Source organism: Cyanistes caeruleus, chromosome 29 (genome assembly GCF_971803275.1).
Source record: "Cyanistes caeruleus chromosome 29, bCyaCae1.hap1.1, whole genome shotgun sequence".
Taxonomy (NCBI): domain Eukaryota; kingdom Metazoa; phylum Chordata; class Aves; order Passeriformes; family Paridae; genus Cyanistes; species Cyanistes caeruleus.
This window is the reverse complement of record NC_141729.1, coordinates 2,240,451-2,251,460: the sequence shown is the minus strand read 5'-3', so window position 1 is coordinate 2,251,460 and position 11,010 is coordinate 2,240,451. Positions and strand designations below refer to the sequence as shown.

The window sequence follows — 11,010 nt, the reverse complement described above, 5'->3', positions numbered from 1 at the left end:
AGAGAGCACTAAGCAGGTGCAAGTGCAGTTAGGCCTCTCTTGCACCTCCCTCTTACTAATAAAAACCAGACCCCAGACTAACAGTATCCACCTTTAATGTAAAGCTTTATTCACTTAAAATAAACACTTAAACCACTTGGACAATCAAGTGAATTTGAATATTTTGGCCTGTTGGAGTATTCTCATCTTAGGGATGAGAGAACTGGATGTACAAATGGGGTGCAGTTCTCTGCAGTGCCCACCCAGGCTGGTGGAAAATCCTGAGCCAGAGCTTTGGGTTGTGTGGAACAGAGTTCAGGATGAGCTTTATCTCTTGAAAGAAGACAAGGTCTCAGGGAGGTGTTTCCTGGCTGGCTTTGCTGCTTTGCCATTTTACTGAGCTGCTGTTTTGATGTTTTGATGAGAGCAACTCCAATGAAAGCAAAATAAATGTTGAAAAAAACATGAGAAATGTAAAACTGAGACAGAAAAGAGAAAAAAACCCCAAATGTATTCTTTATGTCTTTATCTTAATCTCCTGGCCCTGTTATTTTTTAGGCCTGGTTGATGGCTTTGAAGGTTTGGAGTTGGCAGTCCTGAGTCGTGATCCAAACATTCCTTTTCCCCTAAGAAAGGAGGTGTCCAAAGACAGGATGTGACTTAAGGCAGGTTTTTAATCCTGGTTTACTGGAGCAGGACTTTGGAGGGGTCAGGACTAAGGCCTCAAACCTCACTGGAAGTTTGGAGAAACACAAGTAATTGTTTTCAGGTTCTAAGTCTTTCCTGCAATGAAGCAGCCTAAAGCCTCTGCTCATGATGATGTGCTGCTTCTGGGCACCTGAGAGAAAACTAGTTATAAAGGAAAAAAAAATAAAAAAAAAAGAAAAATAAAAAAAAAAAAAAAGAAAAAAAAAAGAAGAAAAAAAGGAGAGGAAAAAAGAAAAAAGAGAGAAAGAGAGAAAGAGAAAAAGAGAAAGAGAAAGAGAGAAATAAAGGAAAATAATAAATAAATAAATAGATGAGGGAGTAGACCCCAGTGATTTGGCCATGGAGGGACAACTCCTGGATTCCAAACACCCACAAAAAATGATCCCTCACCTTGTGATCAGAACTGGTTTCGTGTGGCTCACGTTCCCTGGGCCTCCTCCCCGTGCCCTGGGAGCAGGACAGGCCCCGGGCACCCAGCAGGAACAAAGGCCAAGCTCAGCCCTGTTTGCTCACTCCACGCACTGTTGTCTTCCATCAGATAAGCCCCTGGCCAGAGGATGGAATATTTCCAGATCCACATCAGGCAGAAAAGAAGTGAGACTTCGAGACAAACATCAGAGCTCTCGTGTTTCATCTGTCTGAGGAATGTTCCTGTCATATGATGGGGACCAGGCTGCCATTCCCAGGCACTGGGAGCCTTCTGGTTCCATCCTGCTCCGGGCTGTGCCTCTTGCTGCAGGATTTTACCCATGAAACAGCACAAGCAAGGGAAATTTAGGCTGGATTTTGGGAAAAGGTTTTTTACTGAAAGAGTGATAAAGTACTGGAATTGTCTGCCTGGGGAGGTGGTGCTGTCACCATCCCTGGATGTGTTTAAAAAAGATTGGATGTGACAGTGGGTTGTTTAGTTGAGGTGTTAGGGCTGGGTTGGACTTGATGATCTTGAAGGTCTTTTCCAAGCTGGCGATTCTGTGATTGTGATTCTGTGATTCTGTGGAACTAGCAAAGGGGGATGAAGGAATCAGGTACTGGGAGGAAAAGTTGCCCCTGCACTGTTGTGGCTCTGGAACTGCCGTGACAGGAGATGTGGGAGGGCTGCAGGAGACAGGAGCCAACCCTGAGGGGACACTCTGGGGGCTGGGGACCAGCAGGTGACAAAATCCTGTGGTGCCTCTCCATAGCCACATGTCCAGAGAGGAGCAGGAGGTTGTTCCAGTGACCTGCCCTGTCAGAGAAAGAAAAACTTACTAACTTGCCTTTATTTTGCTTTCTAAACTGGAACAAAGCCAGGATTTAATGGATGTCATGCAGCCAAAATATATTTACCAGCTTTTCCTGCTTTGTCTGTGACTTTTGGCCCGTTGGAGTATTTTAATTGGAGGTAAAGCAAAGACTGCTTTAAAGTGCTGTGGGTATGGGAGCAATTTTTAACCAGCCTGTCCAAAGAGTGCCTGTACTGAGAGCCAGCCCAAGTGTGCACAGGGACATTCCAAAAAAAATCTCCTCCCCAATTATTACCTGAAGAACGCAAAATTCTGAAAATTAAATGGAGTAAAACAAATTTCCAAAAGCATTTAATTGCATGTGCTCCGTTTCACAGAATACCATGTTTATGATCTGACTTCTTTTGAGCCACAAATCCATTTTTTCCTGTTATTTTTGCTCTTTAATTGGAGAAAACAATGAACACCACTTTTACAGCTCAGAAGTAATGAAGGATTTCATAGAGAAGGCAGCGCACAGCAGGAATTTCACTTCCCACATCTCATCAGCACTGCAGGAGATATCCCATGTCCTCCATGGCAGGAATTCCAAGGTCAGTGGCTCATGCTGTTGTGGTCTTTGCTTGTTTTATTCCAGCTTGTGGCTGTGGCTTCATAAAGCCACCAATCTCCCTCAGCTTGTTTGTTTGAGGTTCTGACAGCAGCGATAGCAGCAGGAAAGATTCCCAAATCCCTGCTCTGGATGAAGGTGCTGTGAGCAATCCCTTGTCTTGGCAAATAGTGCAGAGATCTTGGGGTGTTTGCTAATCCTGGTCAAACGTAGCCATAAAAGCTTTAACAAAAACCAGGGAGAAAACCTCTGGAATTCTTTTCCCACTGTTTTCAGTCTGAAGTGGGGATGGCTTTGAATTTGCTCCACTCTCAAGGAGGAAGGGTAGAGGCTCTCCTGGATTTAGAACTTTGAATCAAATCGAGAAGGTTGGAAAAGGCCTCAAAAAATCATCAAATCCAATTTTCAACCAAATTCCACCATTCCTGCAAACTTTTTTGAGTTTTGGACACTTTTTTGATGCTTTTTGGACACTTGATCCCTTGGTGCCACCAACTCTTGGCACCATTGTCCCTAAACTCAGTTTTTTAAGGTTTTCCTGCTGCCAAGGATGAATTTCTCACATCACAAAGCACATTTTTCACGTCCAGCCTATGAGCTGGTCCTGCTGGCACTGCCACCCTCAGGTGAAGGATTATGTAGAACATTCCAGAAGAGGGGCTGAGCCAGGAGGGGAATCAGACTCTTTCCTAGGAAACAGTGTCAGGATGAGAGGAAATGGCCTCAAGTTGCCCCAGGAGAGGCTTAAATTGGATATTAGGGAAAATTTCATTATGGAAAGGGTTGGAAAGCCCTGGAATGGAGTCCCCATCCCTGGAAAAATTAAAAAAAATGTGTGGATGTGGCACTGGGGGATGTAGTGCTGGACATGATGATCTTAAAGGCCTTTTCCAGCCTCAACAACTCCGTGATTCAATGGGCTTTGACTTGTAGAGAAGAACAGAATGAAATTTTAAAAGAAACCAAAGAAATACCGAAATCAACCAAAGAAACTTTAAAACAACTCCCCAAAAAGAAGCCCCTTGAAATTCTGCTGGGAACTTGAACCTGCGGCTCCTCACCTGAGTCTTCATTTTGTTGGAATCCAGAGCCAACATTTGGAGCCTTCCTGGTGTGTCTGTGTTGATAAGAGAGGAGGAGAACGGCCCAAAGAGGATTAAACCCCTGAGCAAATACCCCAGGCAATCTCTGCCTTTGTGCCTCCGGCCATTCTGGGTTAAACATTTCCAAACTCCTTTCTTAAAATAAATCAGAGAAGATTTCTAAGCTCAGATCTGATTCCCAGCAAAATTAATGTGGGGGGTTTTTTTCCCTCTTGTTTTTGATCATAAAAATTTGAGAAGGGCACTGTAACCTTGGAAGCTTTGTAAGTTTCAAATCTGAAGCCAGACTTTTTTATTTTTTTACATTTCATAAAACTTCAGGCAAATATTTAAAAGCAAAAAAAAATTTGGTTTTCTTCCGAGCATCTTGACCTTGGGCAGTTTGAGTTAAAAGGTGCCAGAATGCTCCAAGAAAAGCTGATTTTGCTGTATTTCAACATTCACTGGTGCTATGAAGTAGAAAAACAGAATTAATGAGAAAGAAACATTAAGGAATAAGATGTTTGGAGATGAAGTTGCCCAAGTACTTATTAAATGAACCCTGTAACTTTTAACAACTCTTGTCAGCGATAGAACACAAAAAAAAAATGAATAAAAATTTTATATTGTTTATTCATGCTACAAGTACCCAATTTCAAGAAAGATTCCAGGGTGAGTCCAATAAGGACATGAATAAAATCAGAGGAAATTCAATTTTCTTGAATTGCAATGGGCTCTTACTCTCTAATACTCTCTAATACATAAATAATTCCTAGGGCTTTATTCTCAGTATAGGCTTTGATTTATTTTGCACATTATTTTATACTTATATCGCATTTAACTTTTTATATATAATTTTTATTGCATTTTAAAAGGAAAAAAAAACCCTACTTTTTAAATTTCTTGAGTATGAAATTCTGCTGCATGTGATAAAGCAGTGTCAGCAGAAGTTCCTCTGTGTGTTTAGCCACTGTGGCTGTCGCCATTCAGGAGAATTCGCAATCCAGGGTCGGGATTTGTTGTGGCAATTCCTTGGAAACTGGGATGTGGCACTGGGATCCTTCAAGGGAATTGCTGTGGCTGAGCTCAGAGTGGAGCCAGGCACCCGGAACTGCCCTTTGGTCCTGTTGGAAAAGGATCTGGATCTGGGGCAGCCCCCAAGGGGGAGCCAGGATAAAGTGGGAAAAGCCAAGGGATGGTGGAAAAGATGGATCTTCTGGGTAATTTATATCCGTGTTTGGGAAAACTGATGGGATTTTTAATCACAACTCCCACTCCTTTTTGCAGCAGCCACGTGTGTCATTCCCAAACATGGAGATCTCTAAAATCTCTGGTTTCTGCTCTTTGGAGGCATTGTAGTCACTGCTGGAGGAGAACTTTGGTGTCACAGTCACCAAGGCTGGAAAGGATCTCCAGGATCATCCAGTCCAACCTGTGCCCAAATCCCTGTTCCAAAGCTCCACATATGCTCGTTTTTCCAACACCTCCAGGGGTGGTGACTCCAGAACTGCCCTGGGCAGCCTGAGAGCCTCAGCTCCTCCTCAGTGAAGAGATTTTTCCTGATATACAACCTGAGCTCCCCTGGCACAGCTGGAGGCTTCCTCTCCTTGTGCCATTATCTCCTAGAAGAACCTGACCCTCCCTCCACACAAAATCTGATTGCAGAGAGCAGCCCGGATAAATCGAGACCTCTCAGGACATTCCTGCTTCCAGGGAATGGTGAATGAACCTGAGTTAAGGGTTGATTTCTCTGTCGTTATTCCCTGCCCAGCAGGGACACAGAGGGGGAAGAGCCCAGGGTTAAGCATTTCCCATTAACCTCCCATAATGAGCTTTTTGTTGGTGTCACAGTCACGTTCTGAGTAATCTCCTGCCCTGGCACCCAACCTTTATCCTGAGGAAAGGAAAAGCCTCTCCTTGGAAGAACTGGAGCTCGAGTGAACAATTCCAAGTGCTGTCTGTGCTCAGCATCTCCGCTGAGAGCTGGAAAATTCCAACAAAAGCTTTTGTGTGAGGAGTGTGAGAAAACTCCGTGCTCGTGGTGACGTCTGGAGAGGGAACCCATGGCAGTTCATCCCGTAACCAAAGCAGGAACATCCCTGCAGTGACATCAGCTGGAGAGTGAACCCATGGCAGTTCATCCCATAACCAAAGCAGGAACATCCCTGCAGTGACATCGGCTGGAGAGTGAACCCATGGCAGTTCATCCCGTAACCAAAGCAGGAATATCCCTTCAGTGATATCAGCTGCTCCTGGTCCTTTCTGTGCCAATTAGGGCAGAAATGTCATGGAACCCTGGAATGGTTTAGGATTGAAGGGACCTTAAAGCCCATCCAGTGCCCCCCTGCCATGGGCAGGGACATCTCACACTGTCCCAGGCTGCTCCAGGTCCAGCCTGGCCTGAACATCACCTCAGATTGGGGCAGGTTGGGTGCTATTGATCATTTTCCCCCTTTTTTGACCTTGTGCAGCTGGATCTGGCATTCCAGGGAACGCTGCAGCCCTCGGTGACCTGCAGGGTGATCCCTGCCCACAAGCAAGCCCTTACACCAGTTACACCAGTGCCTGTCCACTGGACAGGGAGCAGAGCTCCCCAGACCTGGAGTTATCCTGGAAACCTCATTTCCACTGTCAGCTTTCCTACAAAACCCTCTTGGAATGGCAGCCAGGCCACTCAGAGAACCGCCAAGATAATGACTTCTCCAAACAGCTCTGTTTGTCCTGCAATTTATCCAGTAAATTGCCCTGTCTGAATGAATTTGATGGGAAACAATCCTGGTCATGGATCACAGCTTGCAGCATGTCCCCAGCTGCCACGTGTGCCCCTATTTGAACCAGAGCAAACCTAAGCCTCAGGAGGTGTTATTTGAAATATCTGAAATTTATTCAGCATGGCTCAAAAAATCAGTGCTGAGAGCAAATTGCTATGACAGCAGCATTGGGCAAAAATCTGGGCCATGAGTTCTCTGCCACCTGTTATTTGTTGTTATTTGCATTCATTTGAGTTTCTTTGCATTCAGAATTCCTTGAAAAAGTTTTGTCAAGAAATAGTGAAGTCATGGAGATCAATATCTGTCATTCTTTTTGTTAAAATCCTAAATTTTAATCCACCACTTCTGTGCCTTTTTAAACTGAACCTCCAGATTTTATCCTTCCAAAACTTGAGGGAATGGGTGGAGTTGCTGTAGGGAATGAAGCGTTAAAGGACTTTTTGTTCCAGTGTGATGTCCTTTGCTCCTGCCTCATCCTCACAACCACTGCCCATGGGCACACCCACACAGATGGCAACAGCAGGTCCCTAAAAATCCATTTTTGGATGCATCTCTTGAATGTTTCCTTTCCGCTCCTCGGTCCCACACACGGCAGGGACACACAAAGGCACCTTCCCTCCCTTCCTCACTCACACTCTGCTCTATTTCTCACACAAAATGAGCTTTTTTCATCACTCTGTGAGAGGAAATACCTGAATTACAACAATTTTTTCCCTGTCTGTGCATGGGTGCCACCCTGGCACAGAGCTGAGGTGCCAGGGAGCCTTGGGGACACACAGAGGGACACACACCTGTGCTTGGAGGTGCACAGGGACGAGAACAGAAAAGAGATTCATCATTTTCAACCAGAAAGCTTTCATTTCAAGGGCAAAAGTAGAACAAATAGCATTTTTCTTCTGATCAGGAATGCGTATTTAATCATTTCTGTGAACATTTCTGAACTTCTCCCTCACCGGTCCATGTTTTTCATCCAAGAACAACCAGCTGAAGATCAAACTCCATGTTTTACCCAGGAGACTCCAAATGAGAGGCTTTGGTACCAGGCTACAGCTTTTAAAGGCCTTTAAAGCAGTTTTAGAGGCATTGAAATTTTCCTTGTGACACCGGAATGCTCAGGCTGAGCTGCCTCAATTAGCAGTTTAGTAAATGATTAATTGCATGAGGCAGGCCAAGCCATTTTAAAAGCTGCATAAATATTAATAAATCTGTTTTACAAGGTAGGAAACAGAAGAGCCAAGCATTGACAGAGCTACAGGGATGGACTGTGGTGGGGATAACGTCAGGATTGGTGCTGAATTCCAGGGGCAGCTCCCAGGGGGGATCTGGGAGTGAGGATCAGCAGGGATCACTCACCAAATTCCCTGGGAATACAGAGAATAAAAGCCAAGGAGGATGAGCCAAATTTTACTGAGCTGGGGGAGGAATTAGCAGAATTAGCAGTGATTTAGAGGCCACGACATCCTTCTCTTGCCCCAAAGTGCATTTCAGGCTTCTCAGCACATCATGCTGTTAAAATTTAGAAATGAATGTCATGTGAGGATTTCAGTGCGGCTGAAGTGCTTCAGAGAAGTTTTGCAGAACTGAAATTTACCTTTGCAAATATTTTGAACAGCTCTGCAGACTCAAAGTTCCCTTTCACGCAGGGCTTTGTTCATCATGTACCAGGACAAGGTAAAACAGGAAAAGCGGAGGGTGAGAAGCTGAAGTGATCACAGAGAGTGAACAAAGCCGGCTCCAAACGTTTTTAAAAAGTCCTTAAGATAAGGATTTATTGCTGCCCGGGCTGAGCTGTGCCAGTCTCACATTGCTGACTAATTCCCCTCGATGGTTACAAACCACTGAGTCCAGATTTGCGTCATCGAAGGCGCTGAGTCCGAATAAAGGCGGAGAAATGGTGGCTGAAACATTCCCTGGAAGATGCTTCTGTAAGGAGAAGGCTTTGCCTGCTCTCAGCCCTATGGATGTGCTCACATTGACACCCCTGCAGGGTCAGAGCCACCTCCAGGCTTGGGCAGGATTTTCCAGGTGAGAGGGAACAAGGGACACCTGTGTGCCCGTGGCATCTCCGTGTTCCTCTTGAACGGCAATGAGGAATTGCCCTTGAATAGCTCCTTTAATACCCTTTGAAGTCAGCAGTTATTACGGCAAGAAGAATCTTGTTTACTTTACCCTCCCTGCATCTTGGGCAATTGTCTCTGGTTTCCTCATTTTGGGTGTCTGACAGCGCTGCCTGTTTTCCTAGGGGGGGGCAGAAAAAAGGTACAGGACGTTTAATTCTCTTTTTTTGTCATCTTCCTGTCTTTCAGTGAGAAATTCTGCTGCTGACAACTCATCTGTGCTGTTATTGATGCAGGACATCCCACTGCTGTTGTTTGTCAGCGTAACTGTGCTCAATTTTATCAATAATTTTCAACAGATGCCAGGTTTTTAACCCTTGATTCATATTTTCCCTTTCAGAAAAGCAGATTTTGTGCACATCTCACTCTTAAATATTGCAGATTTTCTGTTAGGAAGCTCTAGACGTGTTAGGTGTCGCCCTGAAAACTCAGCTTGTGGAGCTTCTTGACATAGTTTCTAAAGACTTTCCCAAGATAGTAACTGTAAACATAGATATGTATACATTCTTTCTGATACATGTCTTTTGATGGGCATCTCTCATGGCCAGTGCGGTTGAGAAAGCGTTATCCTAACCATCCAATCCCTGGCCATGGTCAGAAACCTGTAAATTGTGAGAGAAGAAATAAAGTCTCTTTCCTTCATCGTACCTTGAGCTGCATCTGTGTGACTTATTTTGTGTCCAACAGCGACTGCTAGGTATTGCAAGGATGAAAGAACAAAAGTAATTGTGCTCTACTCTATCCATAACTTTCAATGGATGCCAGGTTTTTAACTCTTAATTCATGTTTTTCTAGGTGCTTCCAGAAAAGCAGATTTCACGCACATCTCACCCTTAAATACTGCAAATTTTCTCACACCAAACCCATTGCAAGGCTGCGAGAACAAAACAGGAACACTGAGAAATGACTGCTAAAAATAGAACAGTCGGGAGAGAGGAAGGATGTGGGAGGAAAGGAGATGAAAGAGAAATTCTCTCAAAGCTTTTTGTGAGGGTCGGAGAACGAGCTGTAAAAATCCTGCATGACAGAGAGTGACTGCACCTCCTCGGGATGAGTCAGTCCAAGGGAGATTTGTGCCCTCAGGTTTGGAGAGAAGCTAATCAGGATAGAAAAAACCGCGGAGTGGTGCCTCAGGGTTTCAGCTTTTCCATTTCCCAGGTATTTGTGACCCTGCAGCTCTTCAGTGTGGAACTCCAAACTCCACACCCAGCGGCAGCTGCTGCTTCCCCACTTTGGGCAGACACAGCAATTCCTCTCCAGGCCTGGCAGCCAAGGACACCTCACTGCCTCAGGCCCCAGAGATGCAAACAAAAGGGAGCTGGGGGCAGCAAACTTGGGGGAAATCCCTTCATTCCCTGCAGCTGGAATTGGGAGATGAACCCCAATGTGCAAATGGACCAAACTTATAAAAGTGGGAAACCCATGACCTGCTGTCCATTTTGGGGTGGGTTTTGTCTGCCTGAAATGCACCTGCAGGCCCTTCCATAAACAGAACTGCTTTATATTCCCTGAATTTTGTCTGGCCTGTTTTTAGGGAGCCCAAAAAGGCATCACCAAGCTCATGTGCCCTGGCTGTGACAGCGTTTGGGAGCTGAACAGGGACAGCTGATGGCACAGAGGTCACTTCCCATCTTCCCAGGTGCTCTCAATTTCACATTACCCAGGGGGATTTAAAGCCCCCTGGAAAAGTCTCTCCTCACTGGGATATTTCAGGCTCACAGGGAGGAGTCGTTGCCCAAGCGCAAAATTTGAATCATTTCATAAAAGCGTAAAACTTAAGCAGAGAAAGTTGAATTTCCAAACTTAAATGGTTTCATGGAGAGTGGGTTTACCTTCAAGAATAAAATCCTGGATTCCTGGAATGGTTTGGGCTGGAAGGGACCTTAAATCTCATCTCATTCTGCCCCTGCCATGGCAGAAAATAAAATCCATATAAGCCTGGATTCCTGGAATGGTTTGGGTTGGATGGGACCTTAAATCTCATCCCGTTTCACCCCTGCTGTGGCAGAGACACCTCCCACTGTCCCAGGGTGCTCCAAGCCCCTTCCAACCTGGCCTTGGACACTTCCAGGAGTCCAGGGGCAACTCCTGTGGGAAAGCTGTGCCAGGGCCCCATAAATCAGAGATAAACGAGGGTGCAGGGGCAGAGATCAGGATCCAGCCCTCATTCCGTTGTAACAGAGTATCCAGGATTGGAGACCTCACTGTCATTTCAGTTCTTACTGAATTTTTATTACCTACTGATTAGGGCTGGACAGGAACTGCTGGTTCCTGATAACTCCATGTTCCTGAAACCCTCCCTGCAACAGCTGTTGGGCCACCTTTGGGAAACATGTGGAAATCATGTTCAAAATTAAATAATTCCTTATTCATATTTGATTCAGCTGCCTCAAGGAACAGGGGATATTGGAGCAGGGAAAATCCCCTTTAAGCAATTAGTGTGTGATTAGAGTACAAAGCCCTCAGAGTTCTTTTCCAACCTAAATAATTCAATTTTTCCATGTTAATGGTCAGTTTTTT

The 11,010-nt window shown here is 45.0% G+C and overlaps 1 long non-coding RNA gene across 1 annotated transcript; it reads left to right on the top strand.

Annotated features, from left to right (window-relative positions):
* The first annotated feature begins 2,287 nt into the window (after positions 1 to 2,287).
* On the top strand, positions 2,288 to 9,137 carry LOC147648916 (uncharacterized). Its single transcript, XR_015279812.1, has 3 exons — positions 2,288 to 2,503; positions 4,890 to 8,398; positions 8,680 to 9,137. It is a non-coding gene; the product is annotated as an uncharacterized LOC147648916 (long non-coding RNA).
* The last annotated feature ends 1,873 nt before the right edge of the window (positions 9,138 to 11,010 follow it).